Source organism: Heteronotia binoei, chromosome 4 (genome assembly GCF_032191835.1).
Source record: "Heteronotia binoei isolate CCM8104 ecotype False Entrance Well chromosome 4, APGP_CSIRO_Hbin_v1, whole genome shotgun sequence".
Lineage (NCBI taxonomy): Eukaryota > Metazoa > Chordata > Lepidosauria > Squamata > Gekkonidae > Heteronotia > Heteronotia binoei.
Window position 1 is genome coordinate 106,418,913 of NC_083226.1, and position 19,826 is coordinate 106,438,738.

The 19,826-nt window shown below is 43.2% G+C and overlaps 1 protein-coding gene and 1 pseudogene across 1 annotated transcript in view; one reads left to right on the forward strand and one right to left on the reverse strand.

Moving 5' to 3' along the window:
- The window catches only part of FBXL17 (F-box and leucine rich repeat protein 17), a 337,107-nt gene that overhangs the window by 100,144 nt on the left and 217,137 nt on the right, over positions 1–19,826 (forward strand). The window lies entirely within an intron of this gene.
- Positions 5,129–19,826, reverse strand: part of LOC132569844 (ATP synthase F(0) complex subunit C3, mitochondrial-like) — a 41,191-nt pseudogene continuing 26,493 nt past the window's right edge.

Here is a 19,826-nt window from a genome sequence, read left to right on the forward strand (position 1 = left end):
GGGGCTGCTAACAGATGTACAATTGAGTTAAATTGTAGTGCTTGGATTTAAAACAATGTTGTTCTGTTTGTTTTGTCTGTTGTAATTAGTTGATTCAAGGTATAAGATTTTTGTGCAAGCACGCTTCCTCAGATAACAGTGAAACAGAATTTCTTCAACTTTACATATAGGAAGAGAGAGTGAGTGGTGGGAGTGGTTGTCAGGAAAGGCCAGTTAAGATGTATAAGTACTGAGTGTTTATAGCTGAGATTAGATTAAGGTAGTTGGTAAGATCTGTGAATGGCAGTAAATTAATATACAAATACAAGAGTTAATGAACAGATGTGAGAACTAAGATTGAGTTCTGTGGCACCTTTCAGTTTGATTTCTGGATATAAATGAGAACTGAGTGACTTAGCATGTGTAATTTATCTAGCATTTAACTAGATAAGAAGCAAATGTCTCTGTTAAGTGCTGGGGACTCCATTGTCCTTAGTGTTGTAATAACTTGTAATTCAGCAACTTCCCATTCCAGTCTGTTTCTGAAGTTCCTTTGCAATAAAGCAGCTACTTTGAGGTTCCCATTGAGTGTCCTGGGAGGTTTAAATGTTCTCCTACAGGTTTCTCAATTTTGTGATTCTTGATGTCATATTTGTGTCCATTTATCTTTTGGCCTAGAGTTTTACCTGTTTGTCCTGTTTGTCCTGTGTGGAGAACGGAAAGGCATTGTTGGCATTTAATGGCACATACACTCTCTTGCTATATGTAATGGTTGAGGAAATTCTGTTCACTCTTATCCGAGGAAGTGTACTTGCACATGAAAGTTTGTACCTTGAATAAAATCTTGTTAGTCTAGAATCCACAACATTACCAACATAACTATAGAATACACAACTAAACACATTGTTAACTGGAGGAATTTCTTCTGAATGTTTACCACACAAAAAAGGAAATGATCTCCTTTCTTCTGTTGGCTAAGACAGCTGTAGCCATGAGGTATAATACTGCTCAGCTTGAACGTCTTCTCTCTCCTTCTAATTTCTATGCTGTCTGAATAGGTCTCCTATTCTAGCATTTCCGACTTACGGAGGATCCACGCTATGCTCAGTGCCAGTTGTGCAGGGCCCGGATCAGTCGTGGGCGGGACCCTGGCCACATGACTCTTGAGGGGATGTGGAACCACCTGCGGAAGCACCACCAGGTGGTGCTTTTTAAGGGGGAGAAGCAGGCTAGTGCTGTGGTGTCCAAGTGGCCAACACCACCCAACCAAGAGGCCTGTCCCACCGCCACTACCTCCAGAGCTCTCCAGGAGAGTTCCGCGACAGAGCAGGGACACCAGGCATCTCTGCCTGAGATGTTTGGTGGGGGTGGCACTTGTGTGCCAAGAGGGGGAATCAGTTACGGCAAGAGTGTGGTTGCCTGGAACCTTGCCAGGTTGGTCGCCCATGGGCTTCCATTTTCAGTGGTCAAGAATCCTGGGGTGCTAGGGTTGCTCGAGTACCTGGCACCCTGGTACAAAGTTCCTGCTAGAACCACCATTAGCAGGACCATTGTGCCATCTGTTTTCAGGGCGACCAGATCTGTGATGAAGGAGCATTTGTCCCGTGCTGTGGGGGTGAACTGTTCATTTCACTTCAGATATCTGGAGCTCCCAGCATGCATTCGAGGGGTATCTCTCCCTGTGCTCATTGGTGGCAACCCAGTAAGCTGCAGGGTGGGGGTGGCAGTAGTGGCAGATAGGGTCAGGTCCGCCAGGCCATCTATTGCTGGGACTTGCTGCACGCCAAAGCAGTCGATGCACCGCACGCAGCAGACACTTTCGGAGCCATCTTCTCATGGCAGTTAGAGGGCTGGGTAGGCAGCAGGGACGTTGCCACAGGCTTCATGGTGACTGACGATGGCTCCAATGTCAAGGCAGCTGTTCAGCGTCAGGGCCTAAAACGCCTTCCTTGTGTGGCCAACCTTCTCCACCTCGTGGTTAAGGACACATTGGGCTAGACGAAAAGCCAGGATTGCCGATATCTAGCCACGACCCATGAATACCGACTTCTGCTCCAGAAGTGTCGGCACATCAAGGGTCACTTCTCACGCAGCAATACGGACTCGTATCTGCTGTGTGAGAAACAGACACTGACAGGCGTACCAGGGCACCGTCTGATCGGTGACATCAGCACAACTGGAACTCCACCTGTGACATGCTGGAGCGCATGGTGGAGCAGAGAGCAGACCTGGATGCCTTTGTCTCTGAGATGAGGGTCTTTCGGGATGAGAACCATCTCACCCAAGAGGATTGGGTAGTCATTTCTCAGACTGTGGAGGTTCTCGGGCCATTCAAGACCCACACAGAAATTCTCTTGTCTGACACAGCAAGCATTGCACTGGTTGTCCACATGGCCCGTGAGGACCTGGCCTCGTTTCTAGTGCCAGCTCAAGGCCATGCAGACGTTCTTCCAGTGATGCGTGCCCTGGTTGTTAGACTGCAGGAAGGGCTTGAGGCCTGCTTTCAAAGTTTTCACCCAGGATAAGGTCTACATGATGGCGACCATGTTAGACCCACGCCTTAAGGGCAGGATCGCCAATCGGGCCAACGAGCTCGATCGCTGGCAAGATGAGCTCTCTCAGAAGGTCGAGTGCTGCAGAGTCAGGGCGGGCCCAGTGCCAGTAGCTGAGGAGGAGGGGGGTGGAAGCAGCTCATGTGCCACTTCCACTGTTCATCCCCAACCTCCCCGGGTAGTCAGTGTTTCCCACCAGACTCATGCCAAGAAGAGTGCCAAGATGACACTCATTGGGTGGGTCGTTGGCCCTTCTGGGAGCGGTTGGCGGGTGTTGCGATGGTGAGGGACTGTCTTTCGGAGCCCAACGAGTCGCAGGAAACATCTCCTTTGGACTACTGGGTCGCAAAGGAGGCGGTCTGGTTACCCCTCTACTCGGTGGCCAAGGCCTTCCTCTCATGCCCACTGATGAACATGCAGAGCGAGCACGTCTTTTCACATATGGGTGACATTGTCTGCTCACATTTCAATCACCTGCAGCCCTGGAAAATTGAGCAGTTGGTCTTCCTGAAGGTCAACTTGCCTCTGTTCGGCTCCCCGAACGTAGACTTTGAGAGTGAATAAAGTGAGCACCTACTTGTGGCTGCATCCTCTTTTGGTCCGCACTTGGAAGTTGGTTGTAAAACATTCTCCCACTAAACATAGACTTGAGTCCAAAGACCGCCCAAAAACTCACTCACAAATTGATTGGCAGTGCACCCCCCCTTACCCCTCATCCTTCCCCAAACCAAAAGTGTATGCTGATTTAAAATCTGCAGAGTAATCTAAATTTCCCCAGTCCCCATCCTCACATGCCTAATAATACTGAAAGGGCCATTGTAGCCCCCAACTGTAACCGACAGCACCCACAGGCCCAGTCAGGATAACCCAGGTTTTTTTTTCAGAGGCAGGAGGAAGAAAGGGAGGTGCCAGTGATGATGACAGGCAGCCAGCAGCCATACCAATGCTGCGGTCCCTCTAATGGGACAATGATAGCTGGTATGTTGCTGCTGAGCTGAGAGAGAAGGAATGGTTGCCTTCCTCTCACACAATCTGAGGCCCTCCCAGTGATCTTCCTCATTTGGGATGCAACTCTGGCTGGCCTCCTCATGGGTGCACCCTGGGTAACGCAAAAGAGCCTGGACCAGCCAACCATCCATCACTTAAGGTAAGTCTTAAATACTTCTTACTTTGTGTCAGATACAGAATGATGTGGAGCTAGGTGTGGTCCACCGCTTCTCTTGTTTGAGAGTTGTGTTGTGTGGGGTAGGGCTGGAGAGTTGGCATCTGTAGATTGCATGTTCTGTGGCAAGGAAGCTGGCATCTGGGTGTGAGACCCAGAAGTAGCATGCTGGTTGTGCTTGGCTAGCTCTCCCCATGTTGTTTGGAGCAGGGCTGGGGAGCTGGCATCTGTAGATTGCGCGTTCTGTGTCAGGGAAGCTGGGTGAGAAACCCAGAACCAGCATGCCTGTTGTGCTTGGCCACTCTACCCATATTGTTTGGGGCAGGGCTGGAGAGCTGGCATCTGGGTTTGCTGCAGGCTGATTGAGCAGATTGTGTTTTGTGTGGCAGTGACATTGGCAACTGGGTTTATATTGGTTCCAGGCCAGCAGAGTTCATAGAGTAGATAGATGGATGTAGTTCATTTGGATCCTATAGAGATTCTCTGGTGTGAAGTTAGGTTTGGCTTTGAGTGCCCCAGGAATTGGACCCCCTGGTCCAATTTTTTTTTTTTTTTTTTGCCTTATGGGGTTTTTTTGGCTTTATGAAGCTGCACAGCAGTTTGGGGGCCTCTCCTCAACCTCCCCTGATCCCCAGAGCCACTTTTCCCACGACAATTACAGTGTGGGAAGTGGCTCTAATTGTTTTTTTTCCACCATTGGGAACAGTGTTCCTTTTGGGGTGCCCACAGATGGGTGCAGTCGTTTTGGGCCAGGGGTGTTGCATGCGGGGGAGTCCCCTGAAGCTGCCCTGCAGTTTTGGGGCCTCTCCCTCAGGCCAGAGCCACTTTTCCCACAGCAATTATAGTGGAGGAAGTGGCTATTTGGGCTTTCCCCAGCATTGGTGGCAATGGGACTTTTGGGGAGCCCAAAGACAGGGACCCCCTGGTCCAATATTTTTGGGACTTGGGGGTTTTGTAGGGGAGAGTCCCCTGCGAGTTTCCTGCAGTTTGGGGGGCTCTCCCTCAACCCCCCTGCCCCCTAGTAGCCTCTGATTATGCCCTATGTTGCCATTGATTTCAATGGCCCATAGGATATAATGGTGGGATAGGGGCACCCTCTTTGGGTTCCCCTGGAATGGGAACCCCTGGTCCAATATTTTTGGGACTTGGGCGGTTCATAGGGAAAAGTCCCCTGCAGGTCCCCTGCAAATTTGGGGGCTCTCCCTCAAACCCCCTCCCCTCCAGGCGGCTTCCAATATACCCTATTTTGCCATTGATTTCAATGGCTCATAGGGTATAATGGGGCCGTATATTTGGAAATAGCCGTATATCTCCAGTATATATGGCTATTCTGAATACCGGTATTCGTAAATATATGGTATTCCGAATATTTTGGCTCCATATATTTCCAAATCCGATTCGTTCTGAATTTTTTTTTTTTTTGCACACCCCTAGCCTAAGTATGCAGAATTACATTTGTATTTCACTAATGCTAGAGTTCAGCAGTTCTCTTCACATGGTGAACAGGATCAAGGAAGCCACCATCAGAAATAAGAGACCCATAGCTTCAGACAGGGCAAATCCTAAAATAGCATATGAGAATAACTGCTGCTTCAGGTAAGGATTTCTGGCATAACCTATGATTAGACTCCCAAAAGCTGTTCCAATTCCGGCAACAGAACCAGCCACTCCTACTGTGGCAGCACCAGCACCAATAAATTTGGCAGCCATGTGTATGTCCCTGCTGACTTCACTAATTTTGAACTTCCTTAGTGCTAACTGGCTTCTGGTATCCTGAGGTCCAGTAATAAAAGTCGTGTTGCCCTCACCAGTCCAGTTTAAACAAAACAGAGGCAGAAATTGGTCTGTACAAGATTCTTTACCCTGCATGCATCAATGCAGGTGAGCTGGCCGCAAGCTTGACAAGCAAACATGATTGGTGGAGTTGTGGCTTCTGCTTGCTGCTGCCGGGCGGCTGAAGGGGAGGCAGTGGGAGCTCTGCAGGTGTGGGTTGGGCCTCCTGGCTTGCCAGCAGCTGTTTAGGTCAAAGCTTGTGATCAGCTTTGCTGACACAAACAACCCCCCATACCACACTGAAGTGTGTGTCCAAGAGTGGGCTTGCAGCTGTATATTGGCCCAATTAAGCAAGACACTTTTTCCCATGCATGCGTCCTTGCCCTAGTGAGATGGAATGTGAAGACAAAACTCCTTCCGAGCTCTCTTGGTCTTGGAACCTTTGGGGTCCATGACTTCACTGACACTTGTGTTTTGAGTCTCATCTCTTATTTCTCTTCTCTGAAACTGCAGTCAGTGTGATCTCAAGTTCTCAGAAAGAGAAGCTTGAAACAATGTTTGTGAAAAGCCAGGAGACTGCTAGGCAAGTCAGTGTCATGGCTCACCATGTAAAAAGTCCAGATCATAAATATTTATTCTGTATGCCGCATTCTGCAATATATTGAGGGCTGAATAATTAAAATTAATTGAGGATGATTTGATAGATTGAATTCTACAAAGCCTTAGTATAATTAGAATGCTTAATACACTTTTCCTGTAGCTAAGGATTTTCATAGATCACTTTTTAAAATGTTGGTAACATACAGTGGAGTGGACTATAGAAGAAGAAAAAAGGGAAGTGAAAGGACAGACTTCTTTTGATTCTTAACAACTGAACTTAAACATTTTTTGTAACAGGTTCTTAATAAAAGGTTCTGTAAATCAGGCCAAACTTCTTCTCATTGGATTTTTTAAATTTTCAATTAGCTACAAGAAATACTCTTTTAATTATGGTGGTTGTCGGGTCTTTGGTACCCCTCCCGGTCTCCCGGCATCGCCGTTGCCCCTCCCGGGCACTCTGGGGCGTTCCCCGGAGGTCTCAGAAACAGGGGGGTGGGCGCTGGGTTACTTCACCGCAGGCCCCCGTTCCCCTCTTGGCTGTGCCGTGGCTCCTGTCCCTCTCTCTCGCGAGGCAGCCTCTTTGCGCATCAGCCAGCTTCCTCAGCGACCTCCTCCCTCCCTCCTTTTATGCTTCCCGACCCATCCTTCCCCCTTCCCGGGTCCTGCCCCTCTCTGGCTCCTCCCCCCTTCAAAGCCCCAGACGCCCGGGAGAGGCGCGCCGGGGCTGGGCTGACTGGGCGTGCCTCGGGCGTCCTAGCCCTCAGCTGCGAGCTGCGATGGAGCGTCTCGCGCTGCGACGAGACGAACGGCTCTCCCCCTCCTGGCCCGGTGCTGGGCTCAGCTTCTCTCTCTTGCTCCCCGGCGTCTTGCCCTGGCCAGACTTCGCGGACTCAAAGCCGGGCTCGCCGTCTGGGAGGCGTCGCTCGGGTGGCTGTCACCCCGTCAGTCGAGGTGAGGGGTGGGGCCGCCACGGGGGCTTGGAGAGGTGGGGAAGGCTCTTGGGGCGACGACGAGGGCTTGGAACGGCTGGCAGGCGCCGGGGGGTCTCCTCCGCGCAGTCCCCGCCCAGCCCGGGCGGGACAGTGGTATAAATCTAATTCACTGTAGCAATTATAATTTTTTCCCAGTACACATCATGAGTTACTTTCCTTTTCCACAGATGATTGAAATTTACCCCACACCAAATGTTGTGTTGTATTTAAGCTTAACAAATGAATGCTGCCTCTGCCTTCTTAGTCTGGTTAATTTCAATTATATATATAGTATAGGTAAGCAGTAGAAGAGTAATCAAGGTGGCTGACTAAAACTAGATAAGTGAGATGTCAGTATCAGATACCACGATGCCACAAAGGTCCATAATGAACATATGAAGCTGCCTTATACTGAATCAGACCCTTGGTCCATCAAAGTTAGTATTGTCTTCTCAGACTGGCAGAGGCTCTCCAGGGTCTCAAGCTGAGGTTTTTCACACCTATTTGCCTGGACCCTTTTTTGGAGATGCCGGGGATTGAACCTGGGACCTTCTGCTTCCCAAGCAGATGCTCTACCACTGAGCCACTGTCCCTCTTATAGTTAACTTACTTCTGTGTACCTATATAACTCCTATGTGGTACATCTGAGTTATTTAAAGAAATAAAATCTGCTTTGAAAAAAATTACTTGTTTGTTAAGGATATTTCCCCCTGCTTCATAAATATCATTCTATGCATGACATTCCAGTTCGCTCATCCGCTTTCCTCCCTCAGAGGTAAGATTTGCCCTGTTTTTTTTTCCATTTAGTGACTGAGCTGCTCTAGTAACGTGTTTTCTTCTTTGCTGAGGAACCAGTCTTACCTTAAACAACTCAAATGGCACTCAAGGCATTTTTAAATTTTATTTAACATAGGGGGGAACAGTCAAGTGAAATCAGGTTTTGAAATTTCTGAGATAAAACCAGTACATGCACATACTTTAGTTCTTTATGTTTTGGGCCAATAAGAGTTTCTTAAGCTTTTGATAGTGACTTAAACCTTTATGATGAGAGGCTTTTGTTCCAGTGTTTCCCCCAAACACTTCAGTACAATTTCTTTGAGTATTCTCTTTTGGTTTCCAGAAGGCTGGTATACTCTTTCCAGTACCCAAACCCTTTTTTCTTGAAACACCAGTACTTATCTTGAATTTTTAACTGACTCTTCAGGTTTCTACAGACAGCTTCTAACCACACCAGACCAGGGATCTCTGCACTCTTCAGAGCTAACTCCTTGTTTGACTGGGTATGAAAATTCTCCTTTCACTATAAGATCTATCCCCTTTCTTTGGCCCAAATGGTAGTCCTTGTCTTCTTCCCAAATTTCTTGGCAAGTTTCCCCATGTTCTCTGTGTTAAACTGCTCTCAGGGCTGAATTCCAAAACTATTAGTACTTGACTCTTCTCAGCTATGGCAAATAAGAATTAATTCTCCCCAGCATACAGTTCAGAAGTCTTTCACGTTCAGCGAATGCTACCCAATCAGATTCCTTGGAGCATCTCAAGACTCTGTTTCTGTGAAGAATTAATCCTTCACAGTCCTTCAGCTGTTTGTACAGCACATCTAAGCTTTTAAAAAGTGCAGTCCGTCACAGTTATTTAATGTGTCTGAGTTTCATGTGTCTTCTGATCCTATGTTGTCCAAGTTCTGATTTGTTGAGACAAAGTCTGGGGATATTCTAGGCCTTTGGTATGAGAATTTATATAAAAATTGATATTCCATTGTTTCTATTAAGCTGGTTGTACTCAAATTTTTATATGGAATATTTTTACTACTTTTTCCAAAAACAGTTCATGACATGTAAGCTCACAGACCACACATGTCCATACAGTTTGGAATGAAGCCTATGACTTGATTGCACATCTATACACTATAGCTGAGTTCAAATGTATTTTTCACCCACATACCTGTTCAACAGTGGTCTTCTGTACAGTCCCTTGTGGCTATGCACATACAGGCTAGCCAATTGGAAGATTTAAAAAAATCTTGAGTCCTTCTCACTGTAACATCTCAGAAAGTGCTTTTTAGAAAGTAGTTCATGTATGGAACTAAAATGATAAGATCTGTTGAGCAGTCTGTATACTTAACATGTCTGATTGAGGGGCACAATGTAGCAGCTTGCAAGCATTGCCAACAGTTCACCCCAAATCATGTGCTGACTGTACTCTTTAAAGTCTTTAAGACTGTCCTCTTTAAAGTCTAGTAGCTGCGAAAAGGTATTGTCTAGCTCTCACTACCTGGTAGCTAAGTTATCTGCCCAAGCAGAGTGTTCTCATGCTTTACTGATGAAATCTTCTACTCTTACTGACCTGCCACTGAGGCTGCCTTCCATTGCATTGGTTCCATCAGTTCTGTTGGACCTGAACTGACACTGGTCCTGCTCAGTGGACTATTCACTGGCTCAGTTCCTCAGAACCTCCACCTAACTTAGGACACAAATCGCAGATAGACAAATTAAAATGATTAAGGACCCCACGGGGCACTTACATTCTTCAACAGTAGATATTGTTAATGTTTTTAAAGAATTTTATTCAAAATTGTACAAAACTACCAATCCTGATACAATAGCAATACGAAATTTCCTGTATTCCAATCAACTTATAAAACAATTGTCTGAGGCCCATAAGGCATATATAGATTCAGAGATAACTGCTGAGATTTAAATGGCACTACAGGGTTAAAAAAATAATAAAATCCCCGGTTGGGATGGACTCCCTGTCGAATTTTATAAAAAATTCCAATCATGTCTCATATCTCACTTAACAGATCTATGTAATTTAGTGCTACAGGGTGGTCATATACCAGACACCTGGGGTCAAGCAAAGATAGTTTTGATCCCAAAAAAAGACCAAGACCCTTTGTGTCCGAAATCCTATCGTCCTATTTCCCTCTTAAATTTCGACTATAAATTATTTTCTTCTGTTTTGTCTAAAAGGCTTAACCATATAATTTCTTGTTACATACATAAAAATCAGTTGGGTTTCATTGCAAATAGGGAAATTACTGATAATATAAGACAGACTATTAATATTATTCAATATGCTTTATTTCAAAAACAGAGTTCTTGATTGTGGCACTGGACTTTGAAAAAGCCTTTGATACGGTTGAGCCGGTATACCTTCTTGCAAACCTTCAGGAGATGGGCTTCAACGAGAACTTTATTCATAAAGTTAATACTTTGTATGCCTCGCCCAAAGCACTGCTATCTATTAATAATCAACATTCTTTTGATTTTGGGCTATCTAGGGGCACCCGACAAGGTTGTCCTCTTTCACCTCTGTTCTTTGCTTTGGCTATAGAACCTTTTGCCAACCTGATTCGCCAATGCCAGATCTCCAAAGTATTCAAGTTGCAAATACACCCTTTAAGATATCATTATTTGCAGATGACATAGTAATTTATTTGTCTGACCCTGTGAAATCTTTGCAGGTGTTACAAAAATTGCTTTTTGACTTCGTGCAGGTTTCAGGCTTAAAAATCAACCATAGTAAGTCCTTGATTTATCCCATTAAGCTTACCCTTGGGGACAAGCAGGAAATAGGCATTGTATGTCCCTATCAATGAGCAAAGTCATCATGGACCTATTTGGGTATTAAGGTCCCGATTGACATTTTAAACATAGTTACAGTTAATTATATGGAGGTAGTCACTAATATTTCTAAACTTTTAAAACAATGGGACTCAAAGCAATTATCATGGCTGGAACATTTGAATGTGATTAAGACTTTTATTTTCCCAAAATTTTTATATTTGTTTAGAGCTTTACCCATTCATTTATCACACAGTACGATTAGTAGCTGGCAAACCCTACTGAACGATTTTGTATGGAGCTATAAGAAACCAAGGGTTGCTTTCTCAACTCTCTGCCTTCATTCCGACAGAGGTGGCCTAGCTTACCCACATTTATATTTATTTTATTCATCTACGGTACTTTCAGGCTTTTTAAAAGCAGTTTATGCTAAAGATACTCCAGACTGGGTGATAATAGAAGAACAACATTTAACCCCACTGAAATACCATGAATATATGTGGATGGAAAGGTCATCTAGACCAAGCTGGCTGTTACAGAGCCCCTTTTTGAAAGCGATAGTGAGTATATGGGATAACAATCGCAAGAGATTGGCCGCTCCTATCTCTTTAATTGCAACCTTTTTGAGGCAACCCTGGTTTGCTCCAGCATCAAAACAGGACTCTTACGGTTTTTGGAGCAGAAACTCAATAAAATTTTTGTTTCAATTAATTGTTGGGAGCTCAATTTTGTCGATGGTTGAACTGGGAAAGAAACTAAATTGCCTTCCTCCTTGGTTTGAGTATATTCAGCTAACACATCTTTTAAATTCCCCAATGTTGTTAGCAGCTAAATTACGTCCTAAAACTGAAAGATTGGTGATGAATTTTAACTAAAACAGTAAACATACTATCTCTAAATTGTATCACATGTTATTGTTAGATCATTTTAGACAGCTGCCTTCCTATGTTGTACGTTGTCATAGAGATTGTGATATGATTCTTGATGTAGACCAGTGGGATTCTATATGGTCATCAGAAGCTTTTAACACCAATTCACTTCATACTCTGCAGTTAAATTATAAAATACTTTTAAGGTGGTATTATACTCCTATACGTTTAGCACGTATTTTACCAGTCTGTTCCCCTTTGTGTTGGAGAGGGTGTGGCCAGAAAGCTTCTTTTTTCCATTGTTGGTGGGAATGTGAGAAAGTCGTAAGCTTCTGGAAATGTATTATCCAAAAGGTGTCAGAAATTACGGGTGTTCGCATTCCATATACTCCAGATTCCATATTATTGTATAACTGGTTAGACTCGAAAATTCCATCTAGGCATCGCTCATTGTTGGTAACTCTGCTGACAGCAGCAAAATCTGTCATAGCTACCACATGGAAAAGCCTTAATTATTTAAGTGTTGATCAATGGTTTTCCAAAATTTGGGACCATATGGCCATGGAAAAAATAGCATCAGGTCTTAATTCTATAGATCCCTACATGGCCCATGAAAAGTTTATTGCAAAATGGTTTCCAATAATTGAAAAGTTAGACAACGATCCTTGCTATGTAAATTCACTCTTGAAATGTGAGAGTTATAAATTTCTGTTACTATTGTAAATATGGTTAGCTTTGGGCAGGCCTTCTGGTTTTAATTTGAAATATCTGGTTATAATTTGTCTATCGCTTTCTGAGGATATATGTACACATATATTTAAGAATGATTTTTTTGACTATTTTGTATGTATACAATTCTATTTTATGTTTGCCTTTCTGTGGTGTTGAATAAAAGAAAAACAAAACCCTCCACCTAAGATGGCCAAGTCTAAAATAAGGCATAAACACAAACATTCAGTTTTGAGGCTAAGAACAGATAAACTTACCATGCAGTTCTGACAGTTTAGCAGAAGGAACTCATCTCTCCTAAGACTCCTTCCTTTCTCTCCCATTCGCCAGTGTCCTTTTCTGAAGGTGATGTGGAGACTGTACAGGAAACTTTGATTGGACAATGCCCTATCTTTGGTTCGGATCCTGTTCCTCTAGTTCTATAGCCATATGTAGGTCCACCTCCACCCCCTGGCAGTAATATCCATTCTACTACCCTTCACCATATTCTTTGGATTGGGGTGAATGTTACAGACAGACACCATGTTCGTGAACCAAGGATTGCCTCCAGTCCTGGCTTGGTGGGCTCCTCCACCAGCTTTAGCAACCCAACCGATTATTGTCTGCTGTTAAGTGCATGCTTAAAGTAAAAGAGAAAATGTCCCCTGATAAAGTTACTGTGCGTTGGTCATGACAGTTTACTTGCATGTACAATCACCAGGCCTGTTGAAGAACTACAAGATGAGCTGCATTGGTCACTGATTGTCAAGGCAAAACATTTTGACTTTTTTTTTTTTTCATTAGATGACAACAATGACATTATGATACTATTCAGCTACTAATTTTTTTATCAGGGGGGTAGATTCCAACTTCAGAATTACAGAGGAGCTGTATGCAATGTAAAATTTGAAGGGCAGTACAACTAAAGAACCTCTTGTTGAGGGTGAAAGAGGAGAGCACAAAAGTGGGCTTGAAACTCAACAAAAAAACTAAGATCGTGGCATTCGGCCCCATCACACCATGGCAAATAGAAAGGGAAGGCTTGGAAGTAGTGACAGACTTCACATTTCTGGGATCCAAGATCACTGCAGATGGTGATCGTAGGCATGAAATTAAAAGACATTTGCTCCTTGGGAGGACAGCTATGGTGAACCTGGGCAGTATAATAAAAAGTAGAGACATCACCCTGCCAACAAAGGTCCATATAGTCAAAGTGATGGTATTCCCAGTAGTAATGTATTGCTGTGAGAGTTGGACCACAAGGAAGGCCGAGCGCAGAAGAATAGATGCTTTTGAGCTGTGGTTCTGGAGAAGAATCTTGAGAGTCCCTTGAACTGCAAAAAAATCAAATCAGTCAGTCCTAAGGGAAATCAACCTGGACTGTTCCCTGGAATGTCAGATGCTGAAGCTGAAGCTCAAATACTTTGGCCACCAAATGAGAAGGGAGCACTCACTGGAGAAGATCCTGATGCTGGGAAAGACAGAGGGCAAAAGAAGAAGGGGACGGCAAAAGATGAGATGGCTGGACAGCGTTACTAATGTAACAAACACGAATTCGAGCAGACTTTGGAAGATGGTGGAAGACAGGAGAGCCTGGCGTGACTTTGTCCATGGAGTCACAAAGAATCGGACTCAACAGTGCGACTGAACAACAACAATAACAACTTTAGGAAACATGTTATTGAAGGTTTGCAAATCAACAGAAAAACTTGGTCTGCTGGAATAAAATGAAAAGCATCACAACTGATGATGGAAGAAATATGGTGGGAAGTAAAACGTGTTGCAAGAATCAATGAAGAGATGTTGAAATTAACTGTATACTTTTCATGCAGTTTCTCTGCATCATTCATCAGCAAGTCTTGTGTAGTAAGATTCTTCAGTGGAAAAGTATATTGTTGTATCCAGCATTAATTACATCAGGCGTCATGGTCTTACTCATCCCTCAGTTTGAAATTTTCTCTCAGAGATAGATGCAGAATATGGAGATGTATTGTGCCATGCAGAAGTCAGGTAACTTAGCAGAGGAAAAGTCCTCAAACATTTTTTGTCTTCATCATGAAGTTTATCTCTTTCTCAAGGAGAAAGGTAAAGAAAGCTTGTGTATGACATGTATTCTGAATTGAAAGAAGCAAAATTAAATATTTTTTGTGAAGCAAGTTAGTGAAGGTAACTGTCCAGACATCTCATGCTGCAATAGACTAAAATTTCAGAAGGACAGGAATTTACAGTTCAATGTAAAGCACATTAAACATTAAAGCACTGAACCTATTGCAGCTGGAATTTCAGAACAGAAGCACAGATTGTCATAAACATGGAAAGGAAATAAAAATGTTTCAGGATTCATTTTAATCAGTACCAGAAGATACAATTTTTTTTCCCAGATGGAACTAATTGATTTGCAAGTCAGTGATAATTTCAGAGACATTTACAAGAAAAAAAAATAGTCTGTTAGATTTCTGTTCTGGTGTCTGCTTGGTATAAATCAATGGTTTTGCAGCAAAATACTATTAGAAAGCATTATACATAATAGCTGACCCTCACAGTAGACAAGTTCTTCTCAACATGCTTTCTAAAAGTATTTTGCTGCAAAACCATTGATTTTTAAGAGATTTTATCTTGTTCACTCACACCTCTCCTTGATATATTGAGTAATTCTTGTGACAGGAATCAAAGTGTCTTTTAACATAGTACTCCTTTAATACTGAGACTTTCTCTTAGTCTCTGTAGTAGGCATAGTTAAAGGATAGAGCATCATCTGCTGGAGGCCTTCCTAGAAGAGCTTCCTCCTAAGATGCACCAGTGCACTGATTCCACCCCGTCCCCCTCCGGCCAGTTCACAGCTTTTTTTAGGGTCTAGGTGTGTTGGCTCTCCTTAGCAGTGAACCACCTGCTATAAAGAAAATGGGAAGATTAGGCCCATCCTGCAATTCATCTGATGTTCCCCAGTCAGATTTCTTTGAGCAGCCTGTCACTCAGGGCTCTCAGTTTCTGTGAAGTAGGCCCCAAGTTTTGCTCCATGTCTGGGAACAAACCAGGCTCTATGGGGGACACATTCCAGATCACCGTTTTTATTCAGTTCTTCTTTCTGCCCTGCTTACCAGGGTTTTAGGGAAAATCAAGGTACAGACATGATCCTAGTGAGTCGTCTGACCTTGCCAGATCTGGTTCTCTACCCGCATGGAGCTGGCAGGGGGGTGTCATGGGTACTGGGGACCCTGCAGAAGAAACTGTGCCCCTGCCACCTGCACCAGTGCCCCTGCCTCCTGCTGGAGAAGATCCAAGCCCCCCTGCCTCGCCCTCTCGGGTGGCTCGTGTGCGTGACCGCCTTCGTCAGGACCTCAGGGGTCGGAGGAGGGTGGCATGCTCACGAGCAAGACGCTCTCTGAGCCCTGAGTTTTGAAAGGATTCTGGCCCTTCTAGGAGTGAGGATGCTTGAATCTCAGCAGGATCCTGGCTGCCTCTCTGAGCCAGCAATTAGCCCAAATGGGCAACAGACAGCAGAGGGCTATATAGCTGTGGGCTTTGGGAGGAGGCTTTGTGGAAGCAACTAGTCACTTACCTGATGTTCTAGCATCCACTTTGGCTTTTGACTTTGGCTTCTGGACCCCCTGACTTTCGCTTTGACTTCTGGACTCCATGACTTCGGCTTCTGAACCTTTGACCTGCGATACCTGGACTGTGATTTGGTTTTGGTGCCTTGGACCCTCTTTGCTCACCAGCTACAGACCTTGGACTGCCCCTGGACTTTGCCTGACCCGGCCCCAGGCCGTGACAGGGGGCAATACATTCTGCTTCTGAGTAAGCCAGTCTTGGACTTGGTAAGCCTAGGCCCCATACTTCATTATGATGTCAACCAATTCATCTTGATGGTATGAAAGATCTGAATTAGGGGTTTGTGTTTTCCTCTGAGATTAATGTGATTTTTCTACAGACTTGTAAAGTGTCCACTAGGAGGGTCCTATATTTTCAAATGGAAGCATTTTTTCATTTGTTGTAGGGACAAGGACATCCTCATGTACAGGTACTCCTTACTCTGATTTTTGAATACGCTTTCTGAAGGCTGAGGATTTGGTCTGCTACCCTATGGACTTGGGAAGGAAGATGGTCTGTTTTGTGTGGATCTATGAAGGTCTGTTTTTGGTGGCTTTCACCTCAGCTAAATGGGTCAGTCAAAAAGCAGCACACAGGATGGGCCCCTCCTTTCTTAAGATATTTCAGGAACCGGTAGTACTGCAACCTAGCCTCCATTTTATCCTAAGGTGGTCTTTAAGTTCCATCTCTCATGAGAGATTATACCACCAGTATTTTTCCTTCACAAGCAACAGGGAATGAAAAAGCCTTACATACCTTAGATGTAAGAAGGACTTTATTGTTTTATTTGAAAAGAACGTATGACCTTAGGAGGGATAAGGCTCTCTTTGTATGCCTTGCAGTCCTCAGTAGGGATAAAAAGGCATCTCAGATCCTGTCTAAAAATGGATTGTATCAGCTATTCGACGGTGTTATACACAGGCAAAGTTACCTTGCCCACTGGGAGGCATGCATTCCACCAGAGCAGTTGCTTCTTCTGTTTTTTGGGGGTTTTTTTAATGGTGATCTACAGTTGTTGGAGATCTACAATCACAATGTGGTCCTCAGCTGATGCGTTTGTTCAATATTATGCACTGAACCTGCAAGCCAGGAGAGGCAGAATTTGGCAAAATGTTCTTTCAGTTGCTGTTCAAGTAGTTTGGTGAGAGCACCATCCACCTGAGTAGCTTATTAAAATCCCCATATGGTGTCTTCTAGCTTAAAAACTGTGGCAGGCCAGGTCATGTATAGTCCCCATGTATATGCCTGCACAGAAGATCCTTGATGAACAGCAGTTACAGGAAAGTTCAAACCTGTTTTATTTAGAATCACCTTTGAATTCTGATACAAAAGTGAATCTGAGTTTATAATACTGAGTATTAGTGAATAACAGTTAAATAGATTTTTCAGTTTTTGCTTCTCCAGAAATCATTCATAGAATGTGTTGTGCATTTTTGCAGCATGGCAGTATGTTTGCATTTTTTAAAAAATTAATAACTGCATACCTTTCTAATGGGCTATGGTATACATATGCTTGTATATTTGTCTCTCTGAGTCTTTGGAATAATTTTGCTAAGAGCCATTGATGATCGTTCATGTTATATTAGGAGCTCTTTTGTTTTAAAACATCTGTGACTTCAAGGCAAGTGAGGGTAATGAAAATTCATTCATTTTTTCCTAATGCTGAAGCATGTTCATGCAAGATAGTTTTGAAACAGGTTAAGAAAACTAGTTTTCCATCAGTATGAACAAACATGTTTCACAGATGTTGAGCCATAAAAAGGATTTTTAATGTAGTTTATTTTTAAATGGTTTCTGAGGGCTGCCTGAACTATATTGAATGCCTCAGCAGGTGTTTATGCTCTTCTAAATATTCATACAGCGTATGCATCATTTTAGTAAATAAAATTGCAAAAACAATTTGATGTTTCATATCCGGAGAAAATATAAAATGATTATAAATTTGGTAGAGGTGAGCAGTGAGTATTTACCAATAATTGTAATCACAAAGGTATACAAATATTGTTCTCTTGCTTTTCTGCAACACTTTTGATGTATTTACACAGAATAATGAGTTCAGAGTCAAAATTGAAAGATTTGGACCACAAGCTTAGTGTAAGAATTGTTCCAGTGTATTCTGAGGTTAGTTTTTTGTGACTATTTGCTAAAATATCAGTAATGGATGTTCTAATGTTTCAAAAGGAATACATGACATTTACTTGAATCTCTAAAATTATAATGTTTTGCTGGGAAATGAGATGTTCGCACTATTTTTCCTAATCCTATACAGTTGTTTTTCTAAACAATTTTCATTAAAGTGACTCTTTCACATAATTGCCTGCGTGGCTGTATCCTTATAATTTATTCATTTTTATGTGGGATTCAAGTTCATTTCATGTGGAAGTTATTGCTCAAAAGGCACTTTATAACACTGTACTTGATTTTTTTTGTTACATTACAAAATAAAAAATTACATTGCATTAAAAAATTAAATTACATTATAAAAATTACATTACATTTATTACATTATAAAAATTACATTACATTTATTTACAAATAAAAATATTTTATTGTAAGTAACATTGTTACATTACAATAAAAAAATAAAAGGGGTGTACTAGTCACCAAACATAAAAAAACAAGGTCAAGGCTGATGCTACAGAATCAGGTAAAATGTTTTATTACTCAGTTAAAATTTCCAAAAAAATTCCGTTTCGCGAACAAGCTTCATCAGTGGAATCTATAATATATACAATTACACTATTGAGTTTACATAAATAATGGTATAGTTAAAATGACATAAATAAATAAGAAATAGCTCAAAATCTAGGTTGTGAAATATCAATCATATAAAATACCACTAGAGTTTATTCTGGCCTTGAGATTGCATGAGGAAAAGAAACTCCCTGTAAATATGTAAATAAGGGAGATAAGATAAAGCTGTCCAGCACCCAACAGGTTTTGGCTCAAAATTAAAATATCTACAAAACCATAGCACCCACAAACCATGTATGAATTTTTATTCTACAAATATATTAATAATAACACATCACCCAATTATTAGACACATTCCAATTTTTTTTCATTATACAAAAAGTCATAACAACCTTTATACAAAACCTATGCTGTCATTTCCACCATGTCAAACTGGCTACTTTTCCATCCGTCTCAAGAATCTGTTGCTATGAGTGATGTTTTTGAGCTGTGCTACAATATCATAAATCATAATTCTCTTGTAGGGTGGCCAAATGGAGCTCTCCCATTCATTTAGGGGTGCATTCTATGCACTCCAGAAACCATTGACTGATCACAGCTCAGTCAGAGACTCTTGCCTCTCACTGGTTGACTTCCCTGTCCCTACATACTCTGGGCGAAGAATGTTGAACAAACTGCCAAAGACAGTCTTACCTTAGAAAGAGACACATCTCCCACTCTTCTGTGTCCTCTCTGTAAACTGGCCTCAGAAAGGACTGCTGCTGTACTGCAGCTTCACAAAAGGTTTCGTGGCCACCACCAGCAACAGACCTCTGCCACCGTATCAATGGCCCTCACAGACTGCCTGCTAATATGGGTAACCTCCAAAGGCTGCCGAAATAAGCCAGGGAGCTGTCCCACATTTCCTGTTTGTTATAAACTGTGGCCAGAACGGCTCTTCTTCAAAAACAGCAAGTAATTTATTGAGCTCACAAAATTAAACACACACAAGCCCAACAATATCCCCACTTATATACACACTAGACATTGCCTCCAGCCCATCATCTTTTAATGCAATGTTACAAGTGTCCCCAAAATCAGCCAATCCAAATGTTCATTTGAGGCCCAATCAGGCCCGTAGCCACAGGGAGGCCCGGGGCATGGCTCCTCCATTAAACCCTCTTTCCCCCATAGGGCCATTGCACCCAGTGCCTCCTCTGCCGCCCCGCCACCCACCCCTTCCTTTCCAATTGCAACTTCCCCATTGGTTGCCCACCGCCGCAGCCTGTGCCTCCTCTGCTGGCTCGCCGCCATCCACCCCTTTCCTTCACAACCCCCCATCGCGCTACTGCTTGCCTGCCATGGCAGCCTGTTTCTCCTTCACC